Genomic DNA, 15,233 nt, shown 5'->3' with positions numbered 1-15,233 from the left:
TCGTTTAGTATGCCGTCTGTCCCGCAAGCTTTTCCTGGTTGCAGGTCCTTGAGTTTTTCAAAAAGTTCTTTTTCTGTTATTATGGAGTCCAGCGGGTTTTGGTTATCTTTTATGGCCATTTCTAGCTTTTCCAGTTTTTTGCATATTTGGTGTTGCTCTGGTCTTAGTGTGTTTTTCTGGTATAATTTTTCAAAGTGGTTTACCCATGTGACCCCATTTTGAATGGCCAATTCGTCGTGTTGTTTTTTGTGTAGTGTTTTCAAGTTGTCCCAGAAACAATTGGAATCAATGGATTCCTCCATGGAGCTGAGTGTATTCTTAATATATTCTTTTTTGGTTCTGAGTGTGTTTCTGTATTGTGTTAGTGTCTGACAATAAGTAAGGCGTAATTCCTCGTTTTCTGGATGTCTGTGTTTTTGGTTTGATATTTTTCTAAGTTTTTTCCTCATGTTATGGCAATCTGGGTCAAACCATTTTTCATAGTTTTTTGTTTTGGGTTTGTTCTTGCGGGCTTTCAAGTTTGCACTTGTTGCCAAATTATCAAAAATATTGTTTAGGTTATTTACTGCCCGGTTTACGCTTTCTTTATTGTGAGTGTATATGTTATCCAGAAAGGTGTCCAAGAGAGCTTGAGTTGATGCATTGCTAATTGTTTTCTGATATTTTTCCGTGTCGTTTTTGGCTCATCTGTACGATTTTTTGGTGTTGTACAGTTTACTGGGTTGTGTTTCTATGTTGTTTGTTTCTGTCTTTTTGAGATACATAGTAATTTGACTGTGATCTGACAGTGTTGTTTGTGGTTTGACTGTGAATGCTCTGAAAGAGGATGGGTCCAAATCTGTAATCATATAGTCTACTGTGCTGCAGCCAAGAGGTGAGCAATAGGTCGATCTTCCTAGGAGGTCTCCTATGGACCTACCATTGACAATGTACAGACCCAGGTTTCGACAGAGCTGTAGTCGCTGTTTTCCGTTGGTATTTGTCTGCTTGTCGCAGTTATGCCTGTATGGAAGGGAAGGGATGTCAAAGTGGTTATTCCCGAATACGTAATTGTTTCCCTGATTATTGGTGAAGTCTGGTTCTTCGCCTGTTCTTGAATTGAGGTCCCCACAGATCAACACGTTCCCCTGGGCCTGGTATTGGATAATTTCCCCCTCTATGTTGGAGAAGGTGTCCTCTTTAAAGTACGGGGAATCCATTAGAGGGATATAAAGTGCGCAAATGTAAACATCTTGGGTGTTTGAGATAATCTCCCTCTCAATTTTGAGCCACATGTGGTTTTCGCCCTTTTTTATAAATTTGATGTAATTCTTAAGTTCTGTTTTAAACCAGATCAGTATGCCTCCGGAGTCTCTGCCTTGGGTTACACTTGGTAATTTATTGGAGGGGACCACCAGCTCGGTGTACCCTTGGGGACAGCCGGTGTGTCCTTTTCCTGTATACCAAGTTTCCTGTAAAATGATAATATCTAGATCTTTAGTTTCCTCTATGAACTCTGGGGTCCTACTCTTCACGTCTAGCACCGAAGAGCGTAGACCTTGGATGTTCCAGGTCGAAATATATAAGGATTTCATGTTAAGTTTGATCTTTTACTATGATAGGTTAAAGAGTGGTATGTGTTTGTCGTGTCTAAGTGTGGGGAAAAAAATCATCTCGGTTGTCTATAAAAGTTAATACTATTTGGTTATAGTTCTTTCTATTAATTAGTCCTTGATCCATAAGGCGGAAGTAGATGCTGCTGCACATCTGCTTATTGTCTCTTAATGGATTGTCTCTGTCTGAGGTATTGCGTACGTCCTGTGCATCTCTCCCTGTGTCTGGCTGGGAGCGGTCCTGTTCCCCTGTGGGACAGGAGTGGTGCAGGTCTGATATTATTGTTTTGCATGGGGATCCTCTCTGGTCTCGGTTGGTGTGGTGGTGGTCTTTGTAGTGTTCCTGATATGTACCCCGCTGATCTCTGGTGGTCGGGGGGCGGTCCTCTTGGAGTCTGGGTATGGACCCGGTTAAAAGCGACGTCCTTCAGGGCTTTAGCAAAGATCGATATTCTTTTCCTTTGGATGTGGACGTGGTCGGAAAGACATTCCTCATCAAGGGTGGGGTGTTGGGCCAGGTGCACGTTGTGTTTTGATTCGCAGTCTCTTGCTATGCTGGCATTTATCTCATGAATTGTGTTGTTGTTGAAGTCTATTCTCGGCAATATTGTGGAAACAGTGATTCTAGTGTTTGGAAATGTACTGCTTGCCTTCCTAATCACTGCTCTGAGCGATGTTGCTACCTCTTTCTGTTGGGCCTTTAGGTCATTTGTGCCCGTGTGTATTATGTGTTGGGGGGAGCCTAATCGGGCTTTGGTCAGCCATCCCATGGCTCTGTCTGTTGGGCACCAGATCTTTTCTACTTTACTTCTAGGGAAGAGCTTTTTCTCCCATAGAAATTTCCCATTTGAGTCTGAGTATTACGATGTCAGCCTTGTTTGTGTTTACTGTCTGGTGGCTTTCGCTTGGACTCAGTGTGTGTGTGTTGGGCTGGGGTGTCTGGTGTGTGCGTTCCTCTTGTGAGCGGCTCGCTTGTGGTTCCATGGTGGTGGGGGAAGATTGAGATTCAGTATGCTGGTTGGTCTGTGTGGCACCCCTTGTATTGTGTGTCTGCTGCTTTTGTTCCGTGTGGGAGTGCAGCCGTTCTGTCCGGCTCTGTCTTGTCTTATCTCTAGCCTCTGGGTGCTGGTCTAATGGTGTTATCTCTCCTCTATGGCTCTCTTCTTTTTCCTGCAGCTCTTTCACCCGATTCCCAAGTAGATTCACCTGGTTCTCAAGTAGATTCAGCTCTCTCTTGTGTCTCTCCCTCTCTTGCTTTTGTTCGTGAATCATTTTAAGGAACTCCTCTCTAAGTTTAACCATCTCTATCTCTAATTGATTAAATTTATCTTTTAGTTGTATCTGGCTGTGTGATCCCGGGGTATGTGTCTGGTCGGCCCTGGAAAGCTCACTCACTTCCTGGCTATGCTGCTCTTCTCTTGGTGAGCTGGAATTGGTAGGGGGACTATGTGTGGCTCCCTCCCTGGTAGTTATGCTGGGGTTTGTCAGTTGTATCATGTGGCTGTGGGTCCCCGGGGTTAGTGTCTGGTTTGAACTGTGTGGCTCGTTCACCTCCTGACCAGGCTGATTTCCTCCTGGTAAGTTGTCGATGTTGGGGGGAGTGCGGGTCGCTTTTTCCCTGTTAGCCACTCTGGGGCTGTTCCTTCCCCTCTTAGTTATTCCTTTCAGTGTCCTGAAGGCCGTTACAAAGTTGTCGAGTTTGCCTTGCACTAATATTGTTCCGGTATTGTACACGTTGACAGTCATGGTTGCCCTGTCTCCTGGTGTGTTAATTTTCATTTTGGACCCATTTGCGGTTTTTTCTAGCTTAACACTGGTATAGTGTGATTTTATTGCTGTGATCCAAGCTGCTGGCTGATCTGAGTAGAAAATGAGGTTACTTTTTGTCCCGGTGTTGTACCAGTCAGCAAAAAGAGTTTCTGGTTTTTCTCTCATCTGCGCATGCTTGATCGCTTTTATAGCATTTTTTGCGGTGTTGGGGGGAATCTGGAAGCGGTTGCTGTGTGTCCCTCGGGGGCTGTTGTGGCTCTTCTGATTCGCTCATTTTTGGTAAAGTATTGTTGATCTTAGAATAAGCTTTTCTGGGGCCCCGGGTTTGGTGTTTCCCTCTCCCTGTTCGCGACCTTTCCCTGTCACCCTCTCTGACCCCATGGTCCCTGGGCCTCGGCTCCTGGTTCACCCTTCCCAGGTCTGAGTCTGTGAGCCGCTGTTTCCCGGTGCCTCCGGGCTGTTCTCCTCCCCCTCAGAGGTCTCTGGGCCTCTGTCTCGGCCTGGCTCCTCGGACCTTTCCCTGGCTTCAGTCTCCCTCCCTGGGCCCTGTACTCACAGTCTTGGTTTTCTCGTTCCCGTTTGGTTGCTGGATTGCGGCTCGAGTCACTTACCTGCAATTCGAGTACATACCCATTATCCCTACTCTGTCTTCTACCGTCTAACCAGGTAAATAATTTTCATTCAATTCCATGAGCTTTAATTTTAGCTAACAGTCACTTATGTGAAACCTTATCGAATACCTTCTGGAAGTCCATATAAACTACAGCCATAGACATTACCCTGTTAACTACTTCAGTTACTTCCTTAAAAAATTCAATTAGGTTTGTTGGACATGACCAACTCTTTACAAATCCACATTGACTCTCTCTAATCAGCTCAAAGGGAGTTGGTGCATTCACCACACTCACTAGCGTGGACCAGACATGATTTAGGATCTTCCAGCTCTGAACCGAGGCCTGGTTCCAGTTTCCTGGGTTAGGGAAGGGCTGAAAACGGCAGCCAGAATAGGGAGCGATTTCTGTGTAACTGAAGCAGGTTTGCTTGTAATCATTATGTATACAGAGACCTTCATTGACGTGGGTGAATGGAGGAGGTCATAATCCGGCTCTGGTCCCGAAATGCTGCTCTAACCCCTTTCTTGATGCCCAGTAAACTTTACACCAGCTGAGCTCTTGTTTGCTGGAACAACATGACCTTGTGTGTGTTGCCTCCATTTTAAAATTCTCATTCTTGTGTTCAAATCCCTCCATGGCCTCACCCCTCCTTATCTCTCTAACCTTCTCCAGGCCCCAAGCTCTGGAATTCCCTCCCTAAACACCTCTGCCTCTCTACCTCTCTTGGCCTTTATTGCAAGGGGGTGGAGTACAAGAGTAAGGAAGTCTTGCTGCAGGTGTACAGGGCTTTGAAGTACAGGAAACTCTCGATTTACCGGCACCTAAAAATAACCGGAAATCTCTGTTAACCGGCAAAATTCAGGAGTAGGTTCAGGTAAGTTTTACTTCATATTAGTGGCCGTTCCTGGATCTGTGGCCGTGTAACGGGGTTCCTGCACCTGTTGCTAAGCAACAGGGATGCCTGGATCTGTGGCCGTGTGCGGGGCTCTGGTACCTTTTACTATACCTCCTCTGTAATCCGGACTTTTTGATAAACCGGCACCACGCAGGTCCCGTCGGTGCCGGATAAAAAAAAGAGTTTCCTGTACTGTGCACAATTCTGGTCTCCATACCTAAGGAAGGATATACTTGTCTTAGAGAGAGTGCAATGAAGGGTCACCAGATTGATTCCTGGGATGAGAGGGCTGTCCTATGAGGAGAGATTGAGTAGATTGGCCCTATATTCTCTGGAGTTTAGAAGAATGAGAGGTGATCTACACAATTCTGAGGGGGATTGACAGGGTAGATGCTGAGAGACTGTTTCCCCTGGCTGGGGAGTCTAGAACTAGGAGGCATGGTCTCAGGATAAGGGGTCGTCACTCAGGGTTGTGAATCTTTGGAATTCTCTACCCCAAAGGGCTGTGGAGGCTCAGTCAATGAGTATATTCAAGACTGAGATCGATAGATTTTTGGTTGCTTGGGGAATCGAGGGATTTTGGGATAGTGCAGGAAAGTGGAGTTCAGTTCGAAGATTAGCCATGATCTTACTGAATGGCAGAGCAGGCTCAAGGTCTGTATGGCCTACTCTTAATTCTTATGTTCCCTCTTTTAAGACATGCCTTAAAACCTCCCTCTTTGACCAAACTTTTGGTAACCTGTCCGAATATCATCATATGTGGCTCGGTGTCAACACTCCTGTGAAGCTCCTTGGGATGTTTTGCTATATTAAAGGTGCTATATAAATGCAGGCAGTTGTCTGGTTTGTGTCTGCCCCTCCGGTGTGAGATGGTGACGTTTGGCAAGCTTTGAGTTCGGCTGCTCACTGCCAGGCTGCCCCTTTGAGAGCTGTCTCGGTGCTGGGGGGTGCGGGGGGGCTGTTTTGAGATAATGGAAAGTTAATTTGCTCAGATATGTGTTCTTATCACATGCTCTTTCTAATTCCGACTGACGAGGAAAGCTATCTGAGTGCCAGGGTTGGCAAGAATGCTGGGCCCAGCCCCCGGTATGTAGCCCATTGACTCTCTCTGTCCAAGAAGGGCTCCCTTTCCTTTTTAGTCCTCCTCGACTCAGCTGTGAATTCCTTATTTCTGGCATCGTGACAGGATTGGGATACAGGACAAGGCTGTGGAGGGAGAATAGGAACTGAGACAGAGGAGGTGTGTTTCTGGTGGGGATTGAAGAGACGGAGTAAGAATTAAGCTGTTTAAACTTTCACTCTCCATATGGTGACGTTTGACCCACCTGGCCTCTTTGGAGGACTACTGTTTCAAATGGAGGGGTGGGGTGGGGTGGTTCAGAGAGCATCTCCGGGCCCACTGGAGATGCTCTCTGAGATGCTTCCATTGCACAGAGCACTGTCCCGCTCCACAGACACACCGGACTGAGATTCTCTACCAGGGACTGGCCTGACATCCTGTCTCATCAGCCTACACAATCTACAGGCACACTTACCATACAGTCCTGTGTGGGGAGCACTGCTGAGACGCCCAGCTCTGGTGCCGGGGCTCTGTGTTATCCCAGGGTCCGGGGCTCTGTGTTATCCCAGGGTCTGTGGTTTTCTCCGGTCCCGGGCCATGTTCGGAGAAGGTTCGTTCTCCTTAGAAGGACAAGCTGTGAATTTTCCGTCAAGTGACAGGTTTTATTAGAGTGATTCATTAAATACTGACTCTGCTGCAAAGTATGTTTTTTGAGTGTTTGTAAACCTGGCTCGACACAGGGGAAGTAAAATATGCCAACTTTACTTGGTTAATCCCACCCAACCCCCCGGAAAATCATCCCGACATTCTCTGTGCGAGGGAAGGGGTCTCCACAGAAGCTGTAGGTAATGCTGGAAGATCCAATGGCCCTCCTGTGTCCAGCCTGTACTTGGGGATTAAAAACCTGCGATCTCTCTGTGTCTCTCGGTCTCTCTCTGTGTCTCTCGGTCTCTCTCTGTGTCTCTCGGTCTCTCTCTGTGTCTCTCGGTCTCTCTGTATCTCTCGGTCTCTCTCTGTGTCTCTCGGTCTCTCTCGGTCTCTCTCTGTGTCTCTCGGTCTCTCTCTGTGTCTCTCGGTCTCTCTCTGTGTCTCTCGGTCTCTCTCTGTGTCTCTCGGTCTCTCTCTGTGTCTCTCGGTCTCTCTCTGTGTCTCTCGGTCTCTCTCTGTGTCTCTCGGTCTCTCTCTGTGTCTCTCGGTCTCTCTCTGTGTCTCTCGGTCTCTCTCTGTGTCGCTCGGTCTCTCTCTGTGTCTCTCGGTCTCTCTCTGTGTCTCTCGGTCTCTCTCTGGGTCTCTCTCTGTGTCTCTCGGTCTCTCTCTGTGTCTCTCGGTCTCTCTCTGTGTCTCTCTGTGTCTCTCGGTCTCTCGGTCTCTCTCGGTCTCTCTCGGTCTCTCTCGGTCTCTCTCGGTCTCTCTCGGTCTCTCTCGGTCCCTCTCGGTCCCTCTCGGTCTCGGTGTCTCTCGGTCTCTGTGTCTCTCGGTCTCTGTGTCTCTCGGTCTCTGTGTCTCTCGGTCTCTGTGTCTCTCGGTCTCTGTGTCTCTCGGTCTCTGTGTCTCTCGGTCTCTGTGTCTCTCGGTCTCTGTGTCTCTCGGTCTCTGTGTCTCTCGGTCTCTGTGTCTCTCGGTCTCTGTGTCTCTCGGTCTCTGTGTCTCTCGGTCTCTCTCTGTGTCTCTCGGTCTCTCTCTGTGTCTCTCGGTCTCTCTCTGTGTCTCTCGGTCTCTCTCTCTCTCTCTCGGTCTCTCTCTCTCTCTCGGTCTCTCTCTCTCTCTCTGTCTCTCTCTCTCGGTCTCTCTCGGTCTCTCTCTCTCTCTCGGTCTCTCTCTCTCTCTCTCTCGGTCTCTCTCTCTCTCTCGGTCTCGGTCTCGGCTCCCCCTCGGTCTCGGCTCCCCCTCGGTCTCGGCCCCGCTCAAATTCAAATTGCTTTATTGGCATGATAAGGTACATCTTATGTTGCCAAAGCATCAAAATACATTTATGGTTGAACACATAAACGCAGTTCTATTCATACAGTGTATAAACAGGTATATCCCTGAGTGTATAAATATACATTCGCATTGTTTATATATATTCTTTTCTTAGTTTACTGGTTGTCCCTCTGTTCATGGCAAGCTGTAACATAGTGTGCCGCCAGTGCTACACAGCTTCTCTCCTCCCCCAGTAGGTATGGGAGATTTTGGTTGTCATTCAGATTTCTGAATTCAGGGCATATTTGTGAGAATTTTTGGTAGAAATTCTCCCTGATGCCCTGATATTTTCCACAGGCTGTGAGGAAGTGCATCTCTGTCTCCACTACTCCCTGGCTGCAGTGAGAGCATATCCTGTCTTCTCTTGGCAGCCTGGTCTGCCTGTGTCTGCCTTTTTCGATCGCTAGGCTATGTTCGCTAAGTCTGTACCTTGTCAAGGTTCTTCTCAGTTTGTTATCCTTTACCATGGTCAGGTAATCAGCTATGTTGTATTGTCTGTTTATGGCCAAGTAGCAATTGAGTTTGCTTTGGGTTTTTGTTGTTTCTGCCCAATATGACAGATATTTTTCCTTTTGCTTAGCGACGATTGTGTTGGGTCGAATTCTTTGTGTAACCCTGTCACTGTCCTGGGGCTGGTTATTGTTAGTAGTTACTTCACTGAGTCCCAGGACTAGTTGACTGAGGGTATTCTTCTTTATGGTCAGCTCTTGGCATTTCAGGGCGTCGTAGTGATAGCATTGGGGGTTGCTCATTTGTTGGTGATTCCAAAATTTGGTGGCTCTTTTTTGGATAGTGATTATTAATGGATATTGGCCTAGTTCCGCCCTGCATGCATTGTTTACTGTTTTCCTTTGAGTCCGGAGGATACTTTTACAGAATTCTGCATGTAGGATCTCAATTGGGTGTTTGTCCCATTTTGCAAATTCTTGTTGTGTTAGCGGTCCCCATACCTCACTGCCATAGAGTGCAATTGGTTCAATTACTGATTTGAAAATTTTGAGCCAAATGCTAATTGGGATTTCTATTTGGATTGATTTTTTAATGGCATAGAAAGCCCTTCTTGCTTTCTCTTTCAGTTCATTCACAGCCAGTTTGAAGTTTCCCGTAGAACTGATTTTTAAGCCCAAGTATGTGTAGTTAGTGGTTTGTTCAATTTTGGGTGTTCCTATTGTGAAATTTATTTTGGGTCTGAGGTCTGGATCTTTGCTGGAACACAACGACTTTGGTTTTTTTGGGATTTATTGTCAGGGCCCAAGTCTGGCAGTACGACGCCAGCAGATCCAGGTTCTGCTGTAGACCCTCCTTAGTTGGTGACAGCAGAACCAGGTCGTCTGCATAGAGGAGGAATTTAACCTTGGATTCATATAGGGTGAGGCCTCTCTCGGTCTCTCTCTCTCTCTCTCTCTCTCTCGGTCTCTCTCCCTCTCTCGGCCCCTCCCCCCCTCTCTCTCTCTCTCGGCCCCTCCCCCCCTCTCTCGGCCTCTCTCTCGGCCCCTCCCTCTCTCTCTCTCTCTCGGCCCCTCCCCCTCTCTCTCTCTCTCGGCTCCTCCCCCTCTCTCTCTCTCTCGGCCCCTCCCCCTCTCTCTCGGCCCCTCCCCCTCTCTCTCTCGGCCCCTCCCCCTCTCTCTCGGCCCCTCCCCCTCTCTCTCTCGGCCCCTCCCCCTCTCTCTCTCGGCCCCTCCCCCTCTCTCTCTCTCTCGGCCCCTCCCCCTCTCTCTCTCGGCCCCTCTCTCTCTCGGCCCCTCCCCCTCTCTCTCGGCCCCTCCCCCTCTCTCTCGGCCCCTCTCTCTCGGCCCCTCCCCCTCTCTCTCTCGGCCCCTCTCTCTCGGCCCCTCCCCCTCTCTCTCTCGGCCCCTCTCTCTCGGCCCCTCCCCCTCTCTCTCTCGGCCCCTCCCCCCTCTCTCTCGGCCCCTCCCCCCCTCGGCCCCTCCCCCTCTCTCTCGGCCCCTCGGCCCCTCTCTCTCTCTCGGCCCCTCCCCCTCCCTCGGCCCCTCCCCCTCCCTCGGCCCCTCCCCCTCCCTCGGCCCCTCCCCCTCCCTCGGCCCCTCCCCCTCCCTCTCGGCCCCTCCCCCTCCCTCTCGGCCCCTCCCCCTCCCTCTTGGCCCCTCCCTCTCGGCCCCTCCCCCTCCCTCTCGGCCCCTCCCCCCCTCTCTCGGCCCCTCCCCCTCTCTCGGCCCCTCCCCCTCTCTCGGCCCCTCCCCCCCTCTCTCTCGGCCCCTCCCCCCCTCTCTCTCTCAGCCCCCCCCCTCTCTCTCTCGGCCCCTCCCCCCCTCTCTCTCTCGGCCCCTCCCCCTCTCTCTCTCTCGGCCCCTCCCCCTCTCTCGGCCCCTCCCCCTCTCTCGGCCCCTCCCCCCTCTCGGCCCCTCCCCCTCTCTCTCGGCCCCTCCCCCTCTCTCGGCCCCTCCCCCCCTCTCTCTCTCGGCCCCTCCCCCCCCTCTCTCTCTCGGCCCCTCCCCCTCCCTCTCTCTCTCGGCCCCTCCCCCTCTCTCTCTCAGCCCCGCTCTGCCTTTGAGTCAGTGGGATGTGTCCTTAAGCAGAGAGAGTGTGCACTCCATATCAGGCAAATAGGAGACCTGCAGGTGGTGCAGATTTCTCAGTAGCTTGAGTTGGAGAGTTTTAAACATGGTGATGGATTTCAGTATATGGATAAATATTTGTAGCTGAAGGAACGCGCAAGGCAGTGGGATCCAGTTTGGATGGCTCTAACAGAAACCCGGCACGGAAATGATGGGCCGAATGGCCCTCCTTGTGGTTCTGAGTTGTGATGGTGCAGTTCTGTGCTTTTACCACTAGAGGCCGTCACTGATCTATGGAAACACGACTCCCTCAGGTGGAACGGTCCGGTATTGCAGGCCTTGCTCGCTCGGTGCCGAGGGGGTTAACTGGTGGTCGGGTAGTGATAGGGTCCCACCAGCACTTCCACCTGTCGCGCGAGCTGCAGCTGTTTCTTAATCCGAAGCTCCCCTTGTTGCACAAGTCTCCACATTGTGTGAGTAAAGCCAGCTTTCCAACAGGTGACTGGCACCACTGACAACTGGGGAATCTGTTTCGAGTTGAGGGGTGTGTGTGTGCTGGACTCTCCCTCTGAAAGGTGGCTCTGGGCTCCCCCTCTGTTGATCCAGGACCACTGACACTGCGGGCTACAGGGTCACCGTTGTCACGGGGAGATCAAAAAATATTATTTATTTTCCATCTGTTTAAAATGTTTTTTAATCTATAATTTTCAACAGTCAGCCAAGAGGTGCAGCTGGACCAGTAATTCAAGGTCAGAACAGGGGGTTTCCAACTAAACTGCAGCCGGGAAATGGCTATAAACCGAGAGAGAGAGGGGCCGTGTGAAGTCTGTGGCCACGAATGTCAAACAAACTCTTCTGATCGCAGGCCTGAGTGATCCTTTCCACGTGGGCTGTCGAAATCATTGTCACTGATCAGGGGGAGGGCTGAACAAGCTCATTCCTTGGAGGGCCGGGCTTCAGGCCCCACCCAGGCTGGTTTGGTGAAAGTGGTCCGTGTGCCCACAGCTCCAGAAAACCCTCAGTTGGCAGTGAACTGGTGCCATGTGACTGAGTGACCAGGATGGAAGTGTCCAACTAGCACACTAGGAGGCCGTTGAGAGGTTGGGGTGGGTGGGAATCCTGCCCCGCCGTAAGCAAGTCCTCGGAGCAGGAGGAGGCCCAACGGCCCCTCTAGCCTGTTCCGCCATTCATTGAGATCATGGCTGATCTGTATCCTAACTCCATCCACCTGCCTTGGCTCCATATCCCTTGATTGCCATTACCTAACAAAAATCTACCCATCTTGGCCTTGAAAGCTCCAATGGACTCCCAGCAGCCACAGCCTTTGGGGAGAGGAGAGTTGCAGATTTGCACTACACTTTGTGTGTGAAGAAATGCTTCCTGATTTCACTCTTGAATGATCTGGCTCTAATTTGAAGATGTCCTCTTGTTCTGGATTCCTCCACCAGAGGAAATAGTTTCTCTCTCTCTCCATCCTTTCATCATTTTAAGCACCTCAATTAGATCATCCCTTCATCTTCTATTCTCAAGGGGGCACGAGCTGAGTCTATGTAAGCTGTCCTCATAATTTAACCCTTTAAGCCCTGGTATCATTCTGGTGAACCTGCGCTGCACCCCATCCAAGGCCAATATATCGTTCTTGAGGTGCGGAGCCCAGAACTGAATGCAGTGACTCCAGTCTCATTGGACAGGCTCCCTCGGTATTGCACTGAAGTCTCGGCCTCGGTTGTGTTCAGGTCCTGGAGTGGGTCTTGGGCCCATAGCATTGAGTGAAAGGTGACCGACTGACACTGCTGCTCAGTAGACAGAGTGACCATCCGCTCTCTACGTAAATCTTGGTATTCTGGACACCCCAAGGTGTTGCTCCACGGGAAAGATAATGACCCTCCTAGTGCTCGAATGTCCAGACTAGTGTCTGCCTCCGCACAGTTAAGCGGTCAGATCACCAGTTGCTGAGCTTTCTGTGGAGAAGGGGAAGGGAGGGGTGGAGACGTACAGTAGGACATGGTCTGTGTATAAAGCGCGCTCACATTTCTGTATCCACCACGAGTGTCCCCACATTGAGGAGCTGGGCTGGGGTGGCAGCTCCCTTGGTCTCCGCTACTTGTGCTGGGGTGGTGGGACATCCAAAGGCCTATCTGCCCACACACTTGCTTTGACATCAGAAGTCAAGGCACCATCTCAGCCATGTCGGGCAGGCCAGCACCAGGCCTGTGCTGATTGGGCTGGGCGGGGAGGCACCATTGCTTCACCTCAAACACCCCCCGGGTTACCGAGTGGGAAACTGTGCCAGAGTGCTCACTGCCACCTGCTGCCCAGCACCTCCTGGATGGTGGAGCTCAGGGAGTGCCCATTAACTGCCGGCAGCAAGAGCCTCTATCAACAGGAAAATCACTATTTTCAACGAAGGTCATGGTGCGTTTATCATTTCATTTCTATAGCAAGGAAGGGATACATTGAATAATAGAATGACTCGCTATCCCTAAATGAAAGGTGTGTGTGTGCGCACGCACGTACGGATGGTACATGTTGCAGCCTCATTGTCCATCGTACTCCATGTCGATCTATCTCCGAGGGGCTTTCTGATGTTGCCGTGTAAACCGTGCTCTGCCGCTATTCCCCATCAGCCCTTTAGGTCCCCCCCCAGTGTGAGTTCCCGGTGATCTGTAACTCGCTGTCACGGTTCCAGTCACGCCGGCAGCTGGTGCTGTTGAGCCGCCGACTCCCAGTGCAAGTGTTTCTTCAAACTCTTATTTTACAATATCTGCAAACTTCAGTTCTTCAGCCCTTCTTGCTCTTTCTCCAACTTGTGATTTTTAAAATGTTCTTTGCCACCGATTTAAGTTTTCTGCCTTGGTCGGTTCTGCTCCTCTTTCTCGTAACTCCCTCCTTCGCCAACTTGCACTTCCTCTTCTCACCTTCCCACTCCCCATTTGCCAAATTCCCCGTAGTTGCTGTCCTGTGCCCTCCCTCCCCCCGGCTGTTACTCTCGTGGCCTGGGAATCCGTGCCGTTGCTGAATATCTCGGCCTCTGCCTCGGCTGCTCCCGACATGGCAGCTTTCGCGGTGATTGGGCTGCTCTGCTTCACTGCCCTTTCTCCCTCCAGGATCCAGGCCTCAAACCCATAAAACTCGAGGACTTGGGAATGGAAGCGGAAGGAGCTCAGTGAGGGAACGCTGGCGTCCACCAAGCGGAGGGACGAGGAATCCGCTGAGCTAGGCCGAGCCTCCCGGAGAAACAGAGCGTGGCACAGAGAGGAACCGCCTGCTCGACCCCGCGAGGAGCCGCCTGCTCGACCCCGCGAGGAACCGCCTGCTCGACCCCGCGAGGAACCGCCTGCTCGACCTCGCGCTGTGACCCCGCGAGGAACCGCCTGCTCGACCTCGCGCTGTGACCCCGCGAGGAACCGCCTACTCGACCCCGCGAGGAACCGCCTGCTCGACCCCGCGAGGAACCGCCTGCTCGACCCCGCGAGGAGCCGCCTGCTCGACCCCGCACTGTGACCCCGCGAGGAACCGCCTGCTCGACCCCGCGAGGAACCGCCTGCTCGACCTCGCGCTGTGACCCCGCGAGGAACCGCCTGCTCGACCCCGCGAGGAACCGCCTGCTCGACCCCGCGAGGAACCGCCTGCTCGACCCCGCTGTGACCCCGCGAGGAACCGCCTGCTCGACCCCGCGAGGAGCCGCCTGCTCGACCCCGCACTGTGACCCCGTGAGGAACCGCCTGCTCGACCCCGCGCTGTGACCCCGCGAGGAACCGCCTGCTCGACCTCGCGCTGTGACCCCGCGAGGAACCGCCTGCTCGACCCCGCGAGGAACCGCCTGCTCGACCCCGCGAGGAACCGCCTGCTCGACCCCGCGAGGAACCGCCTGCTCGACCCCGCTGTGACCCCGCGAGGAACCGCCTGCTCGACCCCGCTGTGACCCCGCGAGGAACCGCCTGCTCGATCCCGTGCGGAGTGTGACCTTCTGTTACTAACAGGCGCTGCTTTCAGCCGCTGCAGACCCACGGGACAGTGTGGGGCCAGAGGGAATAGACCAATAAATTTACCTGTATTTCAAAAGACACAGTTGAAGCATCTCCTTTGAGCTCCATTGAGTGTTTGTACATAGAAATTACTGTCCTCGGACGCTGGCATTTACCTTCCCAATCCCGTGTGGCCGTTCTATTCCCAAATCCCTTCATGCCCCGTTTCCTTCAATCACCAATCTAACCTATTGATAAATGTTGATGGGGTCAATGCTTCAGTCACTGACTCTAACTAGCACATTCCACGGTCTGGTGACCCTCTTATGAAAATAATAGTTTCTTCTGCTCTGTCCTAAATCTCTTGCATTTACTCTTGTCTGTATCCTTGTTCTGGAACCCTCAACAACTGGGAACCATCTACTGTCCCCCATCCCTCCATCTACTGTACCCCATCCCTCCATCTACTGTCCCCCATCCCTCCATCTACTGTCCCCCATCCCTCCATCTACTGTCCCCCATCCCTCCATCTACTGTCCCCCATCCCTCCATCTACTGTCCCCCATCCCTCCATCTACTGTCCCCCATCCCTCCATCTACTGTCCCCCATCCCTCCATCTACTGTCCCCCATCCCTCCATCTACTGTCCCCCATCCCTCCATCTACTGTCCCCCATCCCTCCATCTACTGTCCCCCATCCCTCCATCTACTGTCCCCCATCCCTCCATCTACTGTCCCCCATCCCTCCATCTACTGTCCCCCATCCCTCCATCTACTGTCCCCCATCCCTCCATCTACTGTCCCCCATCCCTCCATCTACTGTCCCCCATCCCTCCATCTACTGTCCCCCATCCCT

The 15,233-nt window shown here is 51.7% G+C and overlaps 1 long non-coding RNA gene across 1 annotated transcript in view; it reads left to right on the top strand.

Moving 5' to 3' along the window:
* Window positions 1–14,474, top strand: part of LOC147081780 (uncharacterized) — a 37,637-nt gene extending 23,163 nt beyond the window's left edge. The window contains exon 2 of the long non-coding RNA XR_015076447.1: window positions 13,517–14,474. This is a non-coding gene — a long non-coding RNA (uncharacterized LOC147081780). The remainder of the gene's footprint in view (window positions 1–13,516) is intronic.
* Window positions 14,475–15,233: the final 759 nt, after the last annotated feature.

The sequence above is a fragment of the Somniosus microcephalus genome, unplaced genomic scaffold, assembly GCF_052327205.1.
Source record: "Somniosus microcephalus isolate GS21.2 unplaced genomic scaffold, FLI_Smic_1.0 scaffold390, whole genome shotgun sequence".
Taxonomy (NCBI): Eukaryota; Metazoa; Chordata; class Chondrichthyes; order Squaliformes; family Somniosidae; genus Somniosus; species Somniosus microcephalus.
Note: the sequence above shows the minus strand (reverse complement) of the source record. Positions and strands in the feature narration are given on the sequence as shown.